The sequence below is a fragment of the Bubalus kerabau genome, chromosome 8, assembly GCF_029407905.1.
Source record: "Bubalus kerabau isolate K-KA32 ecotype Philippines breed swamp buffalo chromosome 8, PCC_UOA_SB_1v2, whole genome shotgun sequence".
In the NCBI taxonomy this organism is placed as follows: domain Eukaryota; kingdom Metazoa; phylum Chordata; class Mammalia; order Artiodactyla; family Bovidae; genus Bubalus; species Bubalus kerabau.
This window is the reverse complement of record NC_073631.1, coordinates 47,900,645-47,922,691: the sequence shown is the minus strand read 5'-3', so window position 1 is coordinate 47,922,691 and position 22,047 is coordinate 47,900,645. Positions and strand designations below refer to the sequence as shown.

The 22,047-nt window shown below is 38.3% G+C and overlaps 1 protein-coding gene across 1 annotated transcript in view; it reads left to right on the top strand.

Moving 5' to 3' along the window:
• RELN (reelin) overlaps window positions 1-22,047 on the top strand; it is a 553,687-nt gene that overhangs the window by 236,459 nt on the left and 295,181 nt on the right. The gene's annotated exons all lie outside the window — the stretch shown is intronic.

The following is a 22,047-nucleotide window of genomic DNA, read 5'->3' as shown; positions in this document are numbered from 1 at the left end:
ATGTTCAAGCTGGTTTTAGGAAAGGCAGAGGAACCAGAGATCAAATTGCCAACATCCGCTGGATCATCGAAAAAGCAAGAGAGTTCCAGAAAAACATCTGTTTCTGCTTTATTGACTATGCCAAAGCCTTTGACTGTGTGGATCACAATAAGCTGTCTTTCTTAGTAACTTAAAAACATATGCAAAGATTTATCTTGTTTTACTCTGGAAAGAGTAAAACTTTTATTTGTCATCTTGAAGTGTGTAAAACTTTGCGAGGTCAGATATTGACCAAAATATAATTATATGGCTGAGAGTTGAATTTTTTGAGTATTTCAAAATGGAAAAAAAAATGGATTCCATAGCAAAATCAACTCAGAAATAGCTATATAATAGTATTTGTCTGCATTACTGCAAATTCAGTCACTTTCATGAACAAATCTTTTCAGTATATAAAGTTGCTTGAGTCACAGTTGGGCAACTAACAGTTGACAATGAAAAATCATACAGCAAAGATTCCAGCATACGTTTGTATTATCTCAGTGCTCAGCTTTCTTTATTATCCAGCTCACATCCATACATGACTACTGGCAAAACCATAGCTTTGACCTCACGGACCTTTGTTGGCAAAGTAATGTCTCTGCTTTTTAATATGCTTTCTAGTTTGGTCATAGCTTTTCTTCCAAGGAGCAAGCATCTTTTAATTTCATGGCTGCTGTCACCATCTGCAGTGATTCTGGAGCCCAGAAAATAAAATCTGTCACTGTTTATTTTCTTGTCTAAAGTCTGTCACTATTTATTTTCACTGTGAACTACTGTTAGAGGTGATCAAAGCAAAACATTTAGGCAATTTCAGAATTGACTGAAAACCTGAAAGGAAATAGAAGAAACCAATATTTTGCAGAAATTACTATCAAACAGTCTAGAAAGAGCTGCTACAGACCTAATCCATATCCCTCAGAATCATGCAAAAAGAATCTGCTGAAAATGTTAATGATGTCTTATATACAGACTGGGATTGAGGAATAATATTTGAATTTACACTCTTGTTCCAGATCTCTAGTTTGCTTATGTGTAGATTAGCAATGACGCCAGGGAAGTTAACTTGACAAACGGTACCCCACTTATAAGTGGCACGTGTTGTGTTGTGTGCCGTGTTATGTGGCTTCAGTTGTGTCCGACTCTGTGACCCTATGTATTGTAGCCTACCAGATTCCTCTGTCCATGGTATTCTCCAGGCAAGAATACTGGAGTGGGTTGCCATGCCCTCCTCCAGGGGATCTTTCTGACCCAGGGGTTGAACCTGAGTCTCTTGTGGCTCCTGCATTGGCGGGCTGGTTCTTTACCACTGGAGCCACATGAGAAGCCCGTAAGTGGCAGGATTAGAATCCAGATCTCTGGCTGGCTTCAAGGTTGGTTCTGTTTTACCAAAGAGATTCTTAAATTTTAAAAATCCAGCATTAAAAACCCATGGGAGCCACTACTTCAAAAAACAAGATCACTACTGTTCCCTGAACACCTAGAAGAGAACACACACTTTTGAGCCCTTGTGACACAAAAGTAGCAAGTGTGAAGCTGATATATCAGCATGGTCACTGCTGATCCAGCCGTGAACACAGATCATGGTGGAGGTGGGGGCAGGGAGATTACAGCATGTATATATATTCATTGGCCTGTGTGCTTCTTGGCAAAGACTCTTCAAACATACACATCGATTATTTAGCAAGGCCAGATGGCAGACTTAACGGCCTCCAGTAATTGTGCCTTGTAGTGCCCCCAAAGGGTGCATGCCATTTATAAACCATGCTGGAATTCTCTGTTGTTGGGTTGATGGAAGTGTATATAACCAAAGGCAAATGTTTTATGTCAGGAGGAACGGGGTCAGGCTTACAGTTGGAGCAGTAAACCTTGGCTACCTTCTGCCAGGCACAGCAGTTTTTCTGCTGTTCATCACCCTCAGAACAGTCAGGGGTAGAAAGTGTGCTTACATTCTCTGAGGGCCATTGAATCATGGTGGTGGGAAGTGTATTTATTTCATTCAGACCTGAACTCAGGAATTCTTTAATCCTTTTTAGTAAGAATTGGCTAAAGTTTATTTAAACTGTTAAGTGGAGAAGATTAAAAAGTTCAATAAGTAAGTCTATAAAGTGAATGAGGTGATTCTTTTAACCTCTCAATGTGAGGTGATGGATATGTTCCTTAGTTTGATTGTGGTAATTATTTTAAGATGAATATGTATATACATCAAAGCATCAAGTTGTGTTTCTTAATATATACAATTTTTATTTATCAATTACATCTCAGTAAAGCCGAAGAAAAAAGAATACCTTTTATACCCAAATATTAGATGAATTGTAGGTCAGATCTACTGAAATTTTCCATTGGCTATTTTTGAGTGCTCAGTAACTTGTATTACTAAATGCCTGTCCAGTATCTTGAAATGCAATTTTTTTATTAATTCAGACAAAACAAGTAAAAATTGACTAATAATCAGAATTGAGTTTCACCATATCCATTTAGATTGATAAGTGAAAAGTAATGAATGATGTATTTTACTTGAATGTGCCCAGTGATAAAACTTCTGCTAGCTAAAGACATTTGTTTTCCCCATGGCTATTTTGTAGTTTACATTTCAGTTTAGCAGTTCCAACTGCTATTCCTGAGATTCTGCATTTTGTAATTACAAACAAAGAGAACTGAATTAGGATGCTTTGGTAAAATCATACAGGATCCCCCAGTCTTTCTTCAAGTCTTACAAACTACCCAATAGGGGAAAGAACTGATGTCCTCCTGGGGCAGTGGCTGGCAAAATGTGTCCCTAAGTGATCCTGACAACAGACAAGATTAAGGGAATGATGAAGAGAGAACTCATTGGGGCCACAGTAAAATTCCTTGCCACTGGCTCTAGGTGGGTCTGACTCCTTTTTTAATTTCCTGAAGAATGGTGTTTTGGACTGATGCTGTTTATGCTAAGATGATTGAACATAGATTTAAACAACCTTCTTTTCAGTTCTCAGGGCTATATACATTCCCTCTTTGACAGCTTTATCTAGTCCAAAGTCAAAATATCAAGATTTATACCTGAGAAGAATTTGACATTGAGTTCTTTTGGATGCCTACAGAAATACACTTTCTACTCAAGCTGCTATATAATCTGCTAGAGTCCCCCATATTTTGAAGGAAAAAACCTAGGATTGGATCTATATAATCACTTGGGAGAGAGCAAAGCTGTTGTAAACACAGATAAATTACAATTTTATTTTAGTGCTTGTGAAATATTATTTCATGTAACCTATTAATCCAACCTTATTTTTACATTTGAAGATTTAGTTGTTTAATGTAACCATCAATACAGATTTTCATAATCTTATTTGTAAGCATTGGAATTCATTAATATTAATTCATGCATATTATACTGGGTCCCCTATGGGCATATGTGGAATATCATACCAGATGCATGGGAATTGAGTGGCAATATAAGGGAGTTTCACATCCTGTTCATAAATAGCTTATAATATAGATATTATTAGTCCAAATATAGAAGAAAAAGACCAAAACACATTTACAGAAAAAACATAAGCTCAGTGGAATGGCATTACCCCTTTCTCCTCATGAGACCTGAGTCAACAGTTTTGCCTTCTCTTTCCCATATTGTCAGCCTTTTCCTCTTCACCATCCCCTCCTCCTCAGTGTTTAAACAGGCCAAAGCCACTGCTGCTTTGAGCAGGAATTCTCTGTCTAAATGCGAGTACTTCTCTGACCATCTTACTTTCTCACACTCTATCTTCTTGAAAGAGTAGTGTGTGTTCTCAGGCTTTCCTACTAACTGTGCCACCTGACTTCTCCTGCCAACTCTCTATGGTAACAGTCATCCTCTAGGTCAATAACCCAGTAGGTGCTAACCAATCCAGAGGACTCTGATCTTCACCCTACCTGACTTCCTTGCTCCTTCTCAGTTTCCTTAATGAGTTCTCAAACTTCCCATGGATATATTCTGGAATTGGGAGTGGTCTGTCTAGTGACTTCTTTTAGACATTTTTTATATTGTCCCTGGTAATCTCACTCACACCTGTGATTTTCATCTCCTGAGCTTTGTGCATTTGCTTGGTGCTTACTCAGAGACTCTGTAACACAAAGTGGTTGAGAGAACAGAGTTTGGTGCTATGTACCCCTTGGTTCCAATTTCTAATTTGGTACTTTCTATCTGTGTAATCTTTCAAAGCCTTGAGTCCCTAACTGTAAAATAGAGAAAATAATAGTACCTACATTTTCGGTCATCCCATACTGTTCCCAAGATCCTGGCACAATATTCTATGTCCAGAAGAAACATAGTGAAGTTGTGAGAATTAAATGCAGTAAAGATGTGCATAGCACACTGGCTAGCAAGTAAATACTCTATAAATGTTAGCTATTGTTATTGTTCACCATTCAGAAAACTAAGATCATGGCATCCGGTCCCGTCACTTCATGGCAAATAGGGAAACCGTGGAAACAGTGACTGACTTTATTTTTCCGGGCTCCAAAATCACTGCAGATGGTGATTGTAGCCATGAAATTCAAAGACTCTTACTCCTTGGAAGGAAAGTTATGACCAGCCTAGATAGCATATTAAAAAGCAGAGACATTACTTTGTCAGCAAAGGTTCGTCTAGTCAAGGCTATGGTTTTTCCAGTGGTCATGTATGGATGTGAGAGTTGGACTATAAAGAAAGCTGAGCGTCAGAGAATTGATTTTTTTGAACTGTGGTGTTGGAAAAGACTCTTGAGAGTCCCTTGGACTGCAAGGAGATCCAACCAGTCCATCCTAAAGGAGATCAGTCCTGGGTGTTCATTGGAAGGACTGATGCTAAGGCTGAAACTCCAATACTTGGGCCACCTGATGGGAAGAGCTGACTCATTTGAAAAGACCCTGAGGCTGGGAAAGATTGAGGGCAGGAGGAGAAGGGGATAACAGAGGATGAAATGGTTGGATGACATCACCAACTCAATGGACATGGGTTTGGGTGACTTCCGGGAGTTGGTGATGGACAGGGAGGCCTGGAGTGTTGCAGTTCATGGGATCGCAAAGAGTCGGACACGACTGAGTGACTGAACTGACTGATTATTATTGTTGAGCTTCCCAGGTGGTGTTAGCAGTAAAGAACCCGCCTGCCAGTGCTGCTGCTGCTACTGCTGCTAAGTTGCTTCAGTCGTGTCTGACTCTGTGCGACCCCATAGACAGCAGCCCACCAGGCTCCCCCATCCCTGGGATTCTGAAAGCAAGAACACTGGAGCGGGCTGCCAGTTCCTTCTCCAGTGCATGAAAGTGAAAAGTGAAAGTGAAGTCGCTCAGTCACGTCCGACTCCTAGTGACCCCATGGACTGCAGCCCACCAGGCTCCTCCATCCATGGGACTTTCCAGGCAAGAGTACTAGAGTGGGGTGCCATTGCCTTCTCCGGCCTGCCAGTGCAGGAGGCTTAAGAGACATGGGTTTGATCCCTTGGTGGGAAGATCCCTTGGAGGAGGGCATGGCGACTCACTCCAGATTCTTGCCTGGAGAATCCCATGGACAGAGGAGCCTGGTAGACTCCAATTGATAGTGTCCCAAACAGTTGGACACGACTGAAGTGACTTAGCATACATGCACACATTGTTATTCTTACTAGACACTGACATTTGGATTCCATAGATACCTTGAATTCAGTATATACTAAAATGAATTTGACATTTCCTCCAGATTGGTCGGCTTTATTGCAGTTCTTGTCAGTGACATATTCAACCCAGGCACTAAACAGAGACCTAAGTAATAATTCTTTGCTCATTCTTTCATCCATGTGTACACTTAATGTGTCTAAGACCAATTTATTTTATCTTTTTAATATCTCTTAAACCAGCTCTTTTCTTTGTGTACCTATAGCTATATCTTTGGTTCAAGCCTTCCATACATCTATGAAAGTATTCTTCAATAAAAACCTAATTTTTTCCTCCCAACATCAATTCCTGTAACTGCCTCCATTTGCTGTGTTGAACCTGCTTTCAAGGCCCTCCATGATCTGACCCTGTCTCTCTTTCCAACTTATCTCTGCATGTAGGCTCTCTTCATCCTCCCCACCCTCACCTAATAGCAAACTCTCTACTTCAGCCTTAACCAAACATGCCATCCTGTCTAAGCCAGTTTCTTTCCCCAGAATCCACTTCTCATATTACTGATAAAGTTGCACTCATCCTTAAAGATCCAGTTTAAATCTCTCCTCCTCCATCATTTGTATTTTTATCCCTAATCCATCTTATACTTATGAATTAAGGTTAGTTTACCTTATTGCATTGTCATGTGTTAATTTCTACATGTATTTCCTCCTGCACTTTGAAACCCTTGGTTAAGCATAAATTGGGTCATTTTTACATTCCCAGAATCTGACACAGTGTCTGGCACTTAGTAGGTACTCAGAGATGAGTTGAAGGAATGAATGAGCCATGTAGAAGAGGTGTACCTTTCCCAGATTGTCTAATTACTTTTATTTCTTTAATTGCCAGCCAACATTCATCTCCTATATCCCATGAATGGTTTTTACAATCATACTTAAACATTGTGCATTTCTTTTGCATTGCATTTTGGACTTTGTTAGGAATAGCCCTACTTAATTCACAGTTGGATGAATATTATTTTAAATGATGTTCATTGCATTGCTCAGTGTACCCTTTCTAAGAAACCACAAGAGAAACTTCTTTTAAGTCTCTATATGTGAAATAGGTACCCCTCTTCTGAGCAATGTGTGTGCTTTTTTTGTATAAACTCTTCAACTTATGTAACATTTTAGTTTCAGAACCAAACTTAAGACATCAGAGTATGCATCTTGCATATTTATCTCCCCTGGATATATTTTTCCTATCCTGATTTGATATTACCTTTCTACATGTTAGGTCTTGTTTGATTGCTAACAAAGGTTAGCTGCCTTATTTTATAAAAGGTGAATTGTACAATTTATCCTTAGCTACATAAAGGAAAGTGAAAAGGTAAAATGAAGACGCTGACATATGTACAAGTAACTAAGAGGAGAGGGAACAGAGGAGAACATTAGAAGTTTCTAACAGCAGTGGTTTGAGCAATAATATCTTACTGATGTTATCCATAACCAATCATCTAACATTTTTGGAGCAACTGTGTGCCAGATGTTGGTAGGCATGGGGGTGCAGAGATATACAAATTGCTCACAGGAGCTCACAGTCTTGTCAACTCTAATTTCTATTCTGGCCTTTAGAATTATGTCTGAGATACAGAGAGGATCAGTTCAGTTCAGTCTCTCAGTCGTGTCTGACTCTTTGTGACCCATGGACTGCAGCACACCAGGCTTTTTGGTCTATCAACAACCCCCTGAACTTGCTCAAACTCATGTCCATCGAGTTGGTAATGCCATCCAACCATCTTATCCTCTGTCGTGCTCTTCTCCTCCTGCCTTCAATCTTTCCCAGCATCGGGTCTTTTCCAAGGAGTCAGTTCTTGACATCAGGTGGCCAAAGTACTGGATTTTCAGCTTCAGCATCAGTCCTTCCAATGAAAATTCAGGATTGATTTCCTTTAGGATGGACTGCTTTGAACTCCTTGCAGTGCAAGGGACTCTTGTACTTTTCTTTTGCATTGCAAAAGAGTGCAAGGGACTCTTCTCACTTTCCTTTATGTAGCTAAGGATAAATTGTACAAGAGTCTTCTCCAACACCACAGTTTAAAAGCACCAATTCTTCAGCGCTCAGCTTTCTTTATGGTCCAACTCTCACATTCATACATGACTATTGGGAAAACCACAGCTTTGACTAGACAGACCTTTGAGGATACCCTTTCCAAAAGGGACACATTCCCCAGCCCACAAGAAATAACTCTTTTAATTAGAACCATTTCACGCCAGTCAGAATGGCTGCAATCCAAAAGTCTACAAGCAATAAATGCTAGAGAGGGTGTGGAGAAAAGGGAACCCTCTTACACTGTTGGGAATGCAAACTAGTACAGCTACTATGGAGAACAGTGTGGAGATTCCTTAAAAAACTGGAAATAGAACTGCCTTATGACCCAGCAATCCCACTGCTGGGCATACACACCGAGGAAACCAGAATGGAAAGAGACACGTGTACCCCAGTGTTCATCGCAGCACTGTTTATAATAGCCAGGACATGGAAGCAACCTAGATGTCCATCAGCAGATGAATGGATAAGAAAGCTGTGGTACGCAGCCATTCTGACTGGCGTGAAATGGTACCTCACAGTGATTTTGATTTGCATTTCTCTGATAATGAGTGATGTTGAGCATCTTTTCATGTGTTTGTTAGCCATCTGCCATCTGTATGTCTTCTTTGGAGAAATGTCTATTTAGTTCTTTGGCCCATTTTTTGATTGGGTCATTTATTTTTCTGGAGTTGAGCTGTAGGAGTTGCTTGTATATTTTTGAGATGTTTGTCAGTTGCTTCATTTGCTATTATTTTCTCCCATTCTGAAGGCTGCCTTTTCACCTTGCTAATAGTTTCCTTTGTTGTGCAGAGGCTTTTGAGTTTAATTAGGTCCCATTTGTTTATTTTTTTAAATTTTATTTTATTTTTAAACTGTACATAATTGTATTAGTTTTGCCATTTCCAATATTCTGGGAGGTGGGTCATAGAGGATCCTGCTGTGATGTATGTCGGAGAGTGTTTTGCCTGTGTTCTCCTCTAGGAGTTTTATAGTTTCTGGTCTTACGTTGAGATCTTTAATCCATTTTGAGTTTATTTTTGTGTATGGTGTTAGAAAGTGTTCTAGTTTCATTCTTTTACAAGTGGTCGACCAGTTTTCCCAGCACCACTTGTTAAAGAGATTGTCTTTAATCTATTGTATATTCTTGCCTCCTTTGTCAAAGACAAGGTGTCCATATGTGCGTGGATTTATCTCTGGGCTTTCTATTTTGTTCCATTGATCTATATTTCTGTCTTTGTGCCAGTACCATACTGGCTTTGTAGTAGAGCCTGAAGTCAGGTAGGTTGATTCCTCCAGTTGCATTCTTTCTCAAGATCGCCTTGGCTATTCAAGGTTTTTTGTATTTCCATACAAATTGTGAAATTATTTGTTCTAGCTCTGTGAAGAATACTGTTGGTAGCTTGATAGGGATTGCATTGAATCTATAAATTGCTTTGGGTAGTATACTCATTTTCACTATATTGATTCTTCCAATCCATGAACATGGTATATTTCTCCATCTATTAGTGTCCTCTTTGATTTCTTTCACCAGTGTTTTATAGTTTTCTATATATAGGTCTTTAGTTTCTTAAAAAACTGGAAACAGAACTGCCTTATGATCCAGCAATCCCACTGCTGGGCATACACACTGAGGAAACCAGAAGGGAAAGAGACACGTGTACCCCAATGTTCATCGCAGCACTGTTTATAATAGCCAGGACATGGAAGTAACCTAGATGCCCATCAGCAGATGAATGGATAAGAAAGCTATGGTACATATACACAATGGAGTATTACTCAGCCATTAAAAAGAATACATTTGAATCAGTTCTAATGAGGTGGATGAAACTGGAGCCTATTATACTGAGTGAAGTAAGCCAGAAAGAAAAACACCAATACAGTATACTAATGCATATATATGGAATTTAGGAAGATGGTAACAATAACCCTGTGTACGAGACAGCAAAAGAGACACTGATGTATAGAACAGTCTTATGAACTCTATGGAAGAGGCAGAGGGTGGGAAGATTTGGGAGAATGGCATTGAAACATGTATAATATCATGTATGAAATGAGTCGCCAGTCCAGGTTCAATGCACAATACTGGATGCTTGGGGCTGGTGCACTGGTACGACCCAGAGGGATGGTATGGGGAGGGAGGAGGGAGGAGGGTTCAGGATGGGGAACACATGTATACTTGTGGCGGATTCATTTCGATATTTGGCGAAACTAATACAATATTTTAAAGTTTAAAAATAAAATAAAATTTTAAAAAAAGATCTATAGATAAAAATTACATACGTGTAAATATAGCAAATAATTTTATAATACCCACAATTATTCAGGTCCTCTATTATATCCATGCCCTCTTAAAAGTTAAAAGTTTTCACATTGCATGTAATTGACACAGTGCCTATGGAAAACAATATGGAGATTCCTCAAAAAAACTAAAAATAGAACTACCATATGATCCAACAAAAAAAAAGAAAGCTGTGGTACATATACACAATGGAGTATTTATTACTCAGCCATTAAAAAGAATACATTTGAATCAGTTCTAATGAGGTGGATGAAACTGGAGCCTATTATACAGAGTGAAGTAAGCCAGAAAGAAAAACACCAATACAGTATACTAACGCATGTATATGGAATTTAGAAAGATGGTAACGATAACCCTGTAGGCGAGACAGCAAAAGAGACACTGATGTATAGAACAGTCTTATGGACTCTGTGGGAGAGGGAGAGGGTGGGAAGATTTGGGAGAATGGCATTGAAACATGTAAAATATCATGTATGAAATGAGTTGCCAGTCCAGGTTCAATGCACGATACTGGATGCTTGGGGCTAGTGCACTGGGATGACGCAGAGGGATGGTATGGGGAGGGAGGAGGGAGGAGGGTTCAGGATGGGGAACACATGTATACTTGTGGCAGATTCATTTTGATATTTGGCAAAACTAATACAATTTTGTAAAGTTTAAAAATAAAATTAAATTTAAAAAAATAAATAAAAATAAAAAGGAATGTATAATATCATATAAGAAATGAACCACCAGTCCAGCTTCAATGCAGGATACTGGATGCTTGGGGCTGGTGCACTGGGATGACCCAGAGGGATGGTACGGGGAGGGAGGTGTGAGGGGGGTTCAGGATGGAGAAACACATGTATACCCGTGGCAGATTCATGTTGATGTATGGCTAAACCAATATAATATTGTAAAGTAATTAACCTCCAATTAAAATAAATAAATTAAAAAAAAAGAATATAGACTAAGCTTCTTTGGCATATGCTTAAACTGCAGGTGGCATAAATGGCTAGAAGTGTATTTATTTCTCAGTAATGAAGCAATCTGGAGGTAGGTGGTCCAGGGCTGGTGGAGTGGCTCTCTGTGTACAGCACATAGCTTCCATATCTGGGGACCACGTCCTCACAGCATAATGGGTAGAGGGTCAAGAAGCATGCCCACTCCTTTGAAGGGCATGACGCGGCTCTGAAAGTGGCCCACATCACTTCTGTTCACCTTCTGGCAAGCAGAATTTAATTTCTTTGTCACAGAAGCTGCAGGGGACACTATCAAATATACCTTTAACTGGGGACTGCAGTCCAGTGGAAATACAGAAGGGAAGAATAGATATCAAGAGACCTCTAACAAATTTCTACTAACAGTAGCAAGAAGGTTTCTTCTTGTTCCTGTTCTTCTTATTAGTGATATTAGTATTGCTGTTTTTATTATTATTATTATTGGATGATGGTGATTTTAATGATTTTTCTGCCCACTCTGAACATTATTTAAAGGTCATATATGACCAGGCTAAAGGTCACTTTATAGTTGCACTTCCTGTCCTCTGCCCCGTCTATGAACTTCATCTCTTAAAGTTCTCAAAAATCTAAGATTTTTAAAAATTTATTTATTTATTTTAATTGGAGGCTAATTACTTTACAATATTGTAGTGGTTTTTGCCATACATCAACATGAATCAGCCATGGGTGTACAAGATATAAGATTTTTTAAAAATTAGTACATAGTAGTAGTATTTTTAAAAAATAGCAGTTGACCAGCGATTCAGATGTTACATTGTTCTACATTCTGATTTTTCACTTAAAACTTTTTTTCATATCATAAGCCAAGTATATGAGAAAGGACATGAGTGTCTACCCCCAGAGAAGGTAAAGCAAGACAATGAGTCACAGGTTTTAGTGTATAAGATCCCATTACTGACAGCTCCTAGAAGAAGTCTTACTGAAAGAGTTCTCTGTTCCCCAGTTGTAGGTTACAAAAATATTTTTTAGTTTTGCTCCTCTTTCATGTATTTTAGAATATGAGTGATGATAAATTGTTATAAGACACAAATCAAATTGAGATGGGAAATAGGAGAGGAAGGGAAGAGAAAAATGCTTTCTAATATTGCTGATTCTGTGTATAATTTAACTATCTTTAAATATTAAGTAATCTTTTATACTGATCATAAGTATATTCCTGAATACACAGAGAACTATTTTCACTCTAAATTTATAACATTTTTGGAAGCTTAATTATCATACTTGAAGGTCAAATGGTGCTTTATTGCAATAAAATACAAAAAAGTAATAAAGAAATTATTCCTGGGGAGATGAAAGTCTAGGTTCATAGCTCATTAAATGGTAACTTCACAGACTGTGTCTAATTTGTCATATTTAGCTTTGGAAGTTTCATACATTTGAATTTCAAATTAGGTGAAGAGATACCTGAGGCAAAACTACCTAGGGCCTTTGAATTCTAAAATGATTCAGGAGCTATAGTTCCCATAATCAAATACCCGTATTTGTAAAAAATTCCTAGCATCTATATAGTGCTTGCCCTAATTCAAAGATTTTAAAAAAATAATCAATGATATTAACACAAAGTTCATTAACCACTCCCTCAATTCGTTTTTAGACAACCCTTTCTTTTTCTTCCCAGCATATTGAAATTGCCATCCTTTGCAGTAAATAATGTATTGAACATGTTGACTGAAAAACTTTGGAGTCACATGGTTACTCAAAAGTTTCCTTCTCAAAATAATTCATTTGAAAGAAAAACACTTGTGAAAAGAACAGCTTTTGGAGGAATTAAATGCAACCCCATTCTTTCTAATGTGTTTATTCTAGGCCACTGTGATCTCATGAGATGCTAGTGGCCTCAACTTTTGAAAGAGCATAAACACAGAAATCTTTTTAAGAAATGAAGCTTTTCTTTCAGCATATAATTTGTCTCTTGGACAAATTGAATTGATGATAGATTTTCCTTTAATATGGAGAAACTATATAATTATCCATATTTATAATCCATGTCTATGATATTTACTAAAAACAACAAAAGATTTAAGCTGTTAGAATGCAATTAAGAGAAGCATGGCTGTGAGCTCCAAGATCCAAATGACATCAGTGGCTTCCTCTTTCAGTTCAGTTCAGTTCAGTTGCTCAGTCGTGTCCGACTCTTTGCGACCCCATGGGCTGCAGCACGTCAGGCCTCCCTGTCCATCACCAACTCCCGGAGTATACTCAAACTCATGTCCGTTGAGTCGGTGATGCCATCCAACCGTCTCATCCTCTGTCATCCACTTCCCCTCCCACCTTCAATTTTTCCCAACATCAGGGTCTTTTCCAATGAGTCAGTTCTTCGCATCAGGTGGCCAAAGTATTGGAGTTTCAGCCTCAACATCAGTCTTTCCAATGAATATTCAGGACTGATCTCCTTTAGGATGGACTGGTTGGATCTCGGGACTCTCAAGAGTCTTCTCCAGCACCACAGTTCAAAAGCATCAATTCTTCAGTGCTCAGCTTTCTTTATAATCCAACTCTCACGTCCATACATGACTGCTGGAACAATCATAACCTTGACTAGACAGACCTTGGTTGAAAAAGTAATGTCTCTGCTTTCTATTATGCTGTCTAGGTTGGTCATAACTTTTTTCCAAGGAGTAAATATCTTAATTTCATGGCTGCAGCCACCATCCGCAGTGATTTTGGAGCCCAGAAAAATAAAGTCAGCCACTGTTTCCACTGTTTTTCCATCTATTTGTCATGAAGTGATGGGAACAGATGCCATGTTCTTAGTTTTCTGAATGTTGAGCTTGAAGCCAACTTTTTCACTCTCCACTTTCCCTTTCATAAAGAGGCTCTCCAGTTCTTCGCTTTCTGCCGTAAGGATGGTGTCATCTGCATCTGAGGTTATTGATATTTCTCCTGGCAATCTTGATTTCAGCTTGGGCTTCATCCAGCCCAGCATTCTCATGATGTACTCTGCATAGAAGTTAAATAAGCAGGGTGACAATATACAGCCTTGACATACTCCTTTCTCTATTTGGAACCAGTCTGTTGTTCCATGTCCACTTCTGACTGTTGCTTCCTGACCCGCATACAGGTTTCTCAAGAGGCAGGTCAGGTGGTCTGGTATTCCCATCTTTTTCAGAATTTTCCACAGTTTATTGTGATCCGCACAGTCAAAGGCTTTGGCATAGTCAAATAAAGCAGAAATAGATGTTTTTCTGGAACTTTCTTGCTTTTTCGATGATCCAGCAGATGTTGGCAGTTTGATCTCTGGTTCCTCTGCCTTTTCTAAAACCAGCTTGAACATCTGGAAGTTCACGGTTCACATATTGCTGAAGCCTGGCTTGGAGAATTTTGAGCATTACTTTACTAGCGTGTGAGATAAGTGCAATTGTGCGGTAGTTTGAGCATTCTTTGGTATTGCCTTTCTTTGGGATTGGAATGAAAACGGACCTTTTCCAGTCCTGTGGCCACTGCTGAGTTTTCCAAATTTGCTGGCATATTGAGTGCAGCACTTTCACAGCATCATCTTTTAGGATTTGAAATAGCTCAACTGGAATTCCATCACCTCCACTAGCTTTGTTCGTAGTAATGCTTCCTAAGGCCCACTTGACTTCACATTCCAGCATGTCTGGCTCTAGGTGAGTGATCACACCATCGTGATTATCTGGGTCGTGAATATCTTTTTTTGCTTCCTGTTTAAGTTTACAGAAATATCCCAATCTTCCATTTGAACCTACAGAGTTCAGCAAGTCCTCTGTTGCTAGTGTCATAGGGACAAATTATTAATTATAATCTGTGACATTCTCTAAGTAATTGGAGATAATAGAGAAAATACATTTATAATTTGAGAGAGAATTTTCACAGAGTAACTATCTAGTACCAATAATAGATATTTAACATTCAGATGAGATCAGTCGCTCAGTCTTGTCTGACTCTTTGCGACTCCATGAATCGCAGCACACCAGGCCTCCCTGTCCATCACCAAATCCCAGAGTTCACTTAGACTCACGTCCATCGAGTCAGTGATGGCATCCAGCCATCTCATCCTCTGTCGTCCCCTTCTCCTCCTGCCCCCAATCCCTCCCAGCATCAGAGTCTTTGCCAATGAGTCAACTCTTTGCATGAGGTGGCCAAAGTACTGGAGTTTCAGCTTTAGCATCATTCCTTCCAAAGAAATCCCAGGGCTGATCTCCTTCAGAATGGACTGTTTGGATCTCCTTGCAGTTCAAGGGACTCTCAAGAGTCTTCTCCAACACCACAGTTCAAAAGCATCAATTCTTCGGTGCTCAGCCTTCTTCACAGTCCAACTCTCACATCCATACATGACCACAGGAAAAACCATAGCCTTGACTAGACGAACCTTTGTTGGCAAAGTAATGTCTCTGCTTTTGAATATGCTATCTAGGTTGGTCATAACTTTCCTTCCAAGGAGTAAGCATCTTTTAATTTCGTGGCTGCAGTCACCATCTGCAGTGATTTTGGAGCCCCCAAAATAAAGTCTGACACTGTTTCCACTGTTTCCCCATCTGTTTCTCATGAAGTGGTAGAACCGGATGCCATGATCTTCGTTTTCTGAATGTTGAGCTTTAAGCCAACTATTTCACTCTCCACTTTCACTTTCATCAAGAGGCTTTTGAGTTCCTCTTCACTTTCTGCCATAAGGGTGGTGTCATCTGCATATCTGAGGTTATTGATATTTCTACCGGCAGTCTTGATTCCAGTTTGTGTTTCTTCCAGTCCAGCATTTCTCATGATGTACTCTGCATATAAGTTAAATAAACAGGGTGACGATATACAGCCTTGACGAACTCCTTTTCCTACTTGGAACCAGTCTGTTGTTCCATTTCCAGTTCTAACTGTTGCTTCCTGACCTGCATACAAATTTCTCAAGAGGCAGATCAGGTGGTCTGGCATTCCCATCTCTTTCAGAATTTTCCACAGTTTATTGTGATCCGCACAGTCAAAGGCTTTGGCATAGTCAATAAAGCAGAAATAGATGTTTTTCTGGAACTTTCTTGCTTTTTCTATGATCCAGCGGATGTTGGCAATTTGATCTCTGGTTCCTCTGCCTTTTCTAAAACCAGCTTGAACATCAGGAAGGTCACGGTTCACATAGTGCTGAAGCCTGGCTTGGAGAATTTTGAGCATTACTTTACTAGCGTGTGAGATGAGTGCAATTGTGTGGTAGTTTGAGCATTCTTTGGCATTGCCTTTCTTTGGATTGGAATGAAAACGGACCTTTTCCAGTCCTGTGGCCACTGCTGAGTTTTCCAAATTTGCTGGCATATTGAGTGCAGCACTTTCACAGCATCATCTTTCAGGATTTGGAATAGCTCAACTGGAATTCCATCACCTCCACTAGCTTTGCTCGTAGTGATTCTTTCTAAGGCCCACTTGACTTTACATTCCAGCATGTCTGGCTCTAGGTCAGTGATCACACCATCATGATTATCTGGGTCATGAAGATCTTTTTTGTACAGTTCTTCTGTGTATTCTTGCCCTCTCTTCTTAATATCTTCTGCTTCTGTTAGGTCCATACCATTTCTGTCCTTTATCGAGCTCATCTTTGCATGAAATGTTCCTTTGGTATCTCTGATTTTCTTGAAGAGATCCCTAGTCTTTCCCATTCTGTTGTTTTCCTCTATTTCTTTGCATTGATCGCTGAAGAAGGCTTTCTTATCTTTTCTTGCTCTTCTTTGGAACTCTGCATTCAGATGTTTGTATCTTTCCTTTTCTCCTTTGCTTTTCGCTTCTCTTTTTTTCACAGCTTATTTGTAAGGCCTCCCCAGACAGCCATTTGCTTTTTTGCATTTCTTTTCTATGGGAATGGTCTTGATCCCTGTCTCCTGTACAATGTCACGAATCTCATTCCATAGTTCATCAGGCACTCTATCTATCAGATCTAGGCTCTTAAATCTATTTCTCACTTCCACTGTATAATCATAAGGGATTTGACTTAGGTCATACCTGAATGGTCTAGTGGTTTTCCCTACTTTCTTCAATTTAAGTCTGAATTTGGCAATAAGGAGTTCATGGTCTGAGCCACAGTCAGCTCCTAGTCTTGTTTTTGCTGACTGTATAGAGCTTCTCCATCTTTGGCTGCAAAGAATATAATCAATCTGATTTCGGTGTTGACCATCTGGTGATGTCCATGTATAGAGTCTTCTCTTGTGTTGTTGGAAGAGGGTGTTTGTTATGACCAGTGCATTTTCTTGGCAAAAGTCTATTAGTCTTTGCCCTGTTTCATTCCGTATTCCAAGGCCAAATTTGCCTGTTACTCCAGGTGTTTCTTGACTTCCTACTTTTGCATTCCAATCCCCTATAATGAAAAGGACATCTTTTTTGGGTGTTAGTTCTAAAAGGTCTTGTAGGTCTTCATAGAACCGTTCAGCTTCAGCTCGTTAGCGTTACTGGTTGGGGCATAGACTTGGATTACTGTGATATTGAATGGTTTGCCTTGGAAATGAACAGAGATCATTCTGTCGTTTTTGAGATTGCATCCAAGTACTGCATTTCAGACTCTTTTGTTGACCATGATGGCCACTCCATTTCTTCTGAGTGATTCCTGCCCACAGTAGTAGATATAATGGTCATCTGAGTTAAATTCACCCATTCCAGTCCATTTCATTTCGCTGATTCCTAGAATGTCGACATTCATTCTTGCCATCTCTTGTTTGACCACTTCCAATTTGCCTTGATTCATGGACCTGACATTCCAGGTTCCTATGCAATATTGCTCTTTACAGCATCGGACCTTGCTTCTATCACCAGTCACATCCACACAGCTAATGTTAAATATCCACAAAAAACAATACCCAGCTGTGGATATTTAACATTAGCTGTATTTAAAATTTTGGGAAGAGACTGATAACTGGTTATTTTCATATTATAGTGGAGGTCAGATTACCTCACACTGAGTGAAAAATAACGAACTATTAAAAAAAAAATCTCACCCTCCAAAAATGTGAACATATTCCTTAGTAACTTCAACTCTTGCAACTCTGGACCCAGCACCAGCACACTGGTAGGTTAACATATGTGGGCTGAGTGCTGTTGTTCATTTACTCAACAAAGTGTCAGTACATGCTCTTTGTACTTGTGTTTTAAAATGGGTGAATAATAACCTTGTTTAAAGAAATAAGAAAGCATATTTTTCTTTGAAAATTTTGCTACTGAATTTACCTTTTTCATGTTAGATCTCCTCAGTCTTCATGATGTGAATTGATTTGTTGTAAGTTGGATCTCTTTACAGTTGTTTCACATAATAATCCTTCACTATCCCTTGCATAATAATCTTTATCAAATTTGCACCAATATGAGTTCCTGTATTCATTCAAATCAATTCTAGTCTTTTTCTTGTAATTCATGGAGATTAGTAAACCATTTCAAGAATAGCACTGCTGAGTTAAAAGGGAAACTCTACAAGGAATATATTTTTTTTAATAAATTTTTAAGTACGTTCTAAAAACAATGATTCAGGTTTATTTTATTTTCAGCTATATTAGCTTATCAATTAAAAAATCCATTCTCATCTTCTTTATATAGCCCATGAAATTTCAGTGAAATTGCATACCTAATATTCAGGTCATTTAAAAGTAGCATTTTGGAAAACATTTGGCTAAGGAAAGACCTAGAATAACACTAAAGCATTTCATTTTTTATATAAAGCTTTATATTTTACCAAAACAATCTGTATGGGCCCAGCTACAGAATTTGGAGGATGAGTAACTTTTCAGTAGCACTATCACTAACACTGAAAGGAATCTGGAAAAATAAATCATTAGTGCACATTTATGAGTGACTTGGATTCTTACAAACATTTATTACCTATCTAGTATGAAAAGACTATATTATGCTTTTAAGTTTTAAAAGTTTTTGGATTTCTCAACTAAAAACAAGTCAGAGTTTGGCATGCTTTCAATCCTAATCCTTTGCTGAAAACATGCTTTTAAAAAACATGAAGGCTTTGGTAAGTCTCTATCATGATTCTTACATTATGTTGACTTGTTTCACTTTATTTTTTAAAGCCAAGTAGAATCTTCATTTTAACTTACCTGTTTAACATTTCACTTTTAATCTGTGGTTTTGACAGAGTTGACTCATTTTGGTGACGTTTGGCATACTCCTTAAGTTACCAAGATACAACTTTAGCTCAATTTCCAATTTAGTTAAGTTATTTTAAATTGTCAAGCTTTACAAAGAACATAGTTTTTCAATTTTTGTGCCTCAGTGACATTAACTTTGTGGGTAAAGATTACAGAGATGTCCTAATATCTTGAACAAGATCTAGAGTTCATTGAAACATGAATCTATTTATTCTTTATGTTACATGTTCTATTAACCAAGATAGTGATGTTGTCATCTTGCCTAGGATTAGTAAAAATTAATAGATATCCAGAATTATGAGTTGGTTTGTTTATGCATTGCCAGTACTCATGGAACTCCTTGGAGTGATCTGTGAAATCCAACTGCAGGATATGATATCCCATGATAACTGTACTTTAATTCTAAAACATTATTGAAAGTTTGGCCTCTGACTATTGCATGGTTTTTAAGAGTTTACAAGATCTTGGTGGAAACTTCCTATTAATCTGAATTGCCCCAACATTTATGGGAAGACAAATGATTTCATAAGTAATCAAGGCTTTCTAAACCAAAATGAACTCCTCGTATTCTCAGAAGTGAATTTGTTCTGTAGTGTAGGGTGTACAACTAATTGTTTTTGTGAATCTAGAAATATCCAGATTTGTCAACAGCTCTGTTTGGTGAGTCCCTCACAGTGTAAACCTCTGTCCAGCCATTATATATGTAGTCTCACCAGTGAAGCTATGTGCATGTGTGCTAAGTCGCTTCAACCATGCCCAGATCTTTGTGACCCTTTGGACTGTAGACCACCAAGCTCCTCTGTCCATGGGATTCTACAGGCAAGAATACTGGAGTGGGTTGCAACGCCCAGGGGATCTTCCCAACCTGTAAATCGAACCTGCATATCTTAGGTCTCCTACACTGGCAAGCAGGTTCTTTACCACTAGTGCCATCTGGGAAACCCACTAATGAAGCTAAATCAAGGACCATATTATGAAATTCTCCCCCTCAGTCACCTTTCTGAGTACAGAACAACTCCAAGTTGTTGTTGTCTTCCTCTCCCTTCAATCTCCTCTGACAACTAGCAGCGCCCTCACTTTCAGTGCATCCTCCCCTCTGTCTGCCTGTGGTCATCATCTAACCTAGTCTTCTTAGCACGATTCAGAGGCACTTGGAAGAATTAAGATGTCTTATACTTCTGTTAAACATGTGTCCTATCCTATTTTCTCCAAATCCAGAGCCTATTTCTTTAGGAACATTTTTGTTATTTCTCATTCTTAGAAACAAAGCTTCCCAGTTTAAGCCATTTGGCAACTTTATGTGGTAGCTACTATCAGTCATGCAATTTCAGATTCAAAGGAATTGTGAAATTAGACCAAAGTTGATGATGGGTGGGGGCAGTCTAGAGTCCTTGGAGAGGCAGAGAATTAGAAACAGACCAACAGAACATTGAGATAAAACATTCAGTCGATCTAGAAGGATGAGTCAGTTCAGTGGAAAGGAGCAGGAACTGTATACTTGGAGATATGCCACTACATGCATTGGAAGGTTGACAAGCTAGGATCTTTTTGAAGCATACATTTTATACTTAATAAAGGAAAGAGTTAAGACCTTTTTGGAAAATTAATATAATTCAGGATCTTAGTAATTCATCCAAATCAGTAGTATGAGGCAAAGCAAGTACTAGTATCCAAGTGGGAGTGTAGTATATGTTGTTGAACTATATTATACTTCTTCAGGGTACTTACTCTAATTCTTCTGTGGTCTATTTATTCTGATAAATTTAGAAAAGCTGGTGAACTTTCTACAAGCTTACATAATTCAGAAAGGATGGTGAACTTTCTACAAGCTTACAAAATTCTTTTACACTGCATAAAACTAGATTGATATAGTTGCTTACTGCGAGATGATTAAAATAAGCTTCCCAGGTCCATTACTGTACTAGATTTTGGACCAAATATATATGTGTATTATACTATACACATGTGACTATTTTTCAAGGAAATGTCTACTTTTCATTTCACCAAGTTTAATGTGTACTATGTTCCTCTTTTTGAGGAAGTAATGTTTAGTTATCTCAGACAGTGGGTATATTTTGTAAAAAGCACACTGAGTCTTCCTAACTAGTGATTGAAAACATAAGTTTGTTGAGTTAAATCCAACTGGACATTAATTGGGTGTTTAAACTATCCAAACTGCTTATCCTAAAGAACTTTAACAACATTATGAGTTTATTTTGGCATTTTTCAAAGGTTTGGATCTTTAGTTATTATTTTCCAAAATATCATAAAATACATTACAACTAAGAAGGAAAATAGCATTTGATTCAATTAAGTATTTATTGAGAATCTATTACCAGCTTTAGGCTGGTGTCTTCAGTGGGCATATTTTACGTCTTTGAGGAACTTATTTCTTATTGGGATAAAAGATATATACTTACTATAGATAACAGTTTTGCATGCTATAAAAGTAAGAATTGTATCATGTGATCAAGACAGTTATTTTTGATGCTGGCTTTCTGTTAGAATCAGCTGAGGAGGTTTTAAAAATACAAATTCCAAGTTTCCATTCCCAGAGATTCTGATTCAGAGGATGGTTTCTAAATGGCCCTTCCATGATGATTATTTTGGAGGTGGTTCAGTGAAAAATGCCATGTGCCAAAATAATTTTGGAAAGAAAGATATCAATTTGGATAGACTCCTTAGATTAAAATAGACTAATACATAATATTCTCTTTATTGCATCTCGGTCTTAGTAATCAGAGTCATTTAAAATTGATAGGTAATTTAATTGATGTCTCTGCAGATGTTTTGTCACTTTTATCTAACTATTGTACTGACTAGAAAATATTTCTAACTGATAATTGCAGTAAGACTAACACCTCTAGTTTGAATTACAAACTACAAACTTAACTGTGGATTTTTCATCTAACATAACTGAAGCACTGATAATTGTGATAGAAACTAATTTTTTTAATACCTAGATAAATTTCTTCTTTAATGAATGTAAAAGATGTTA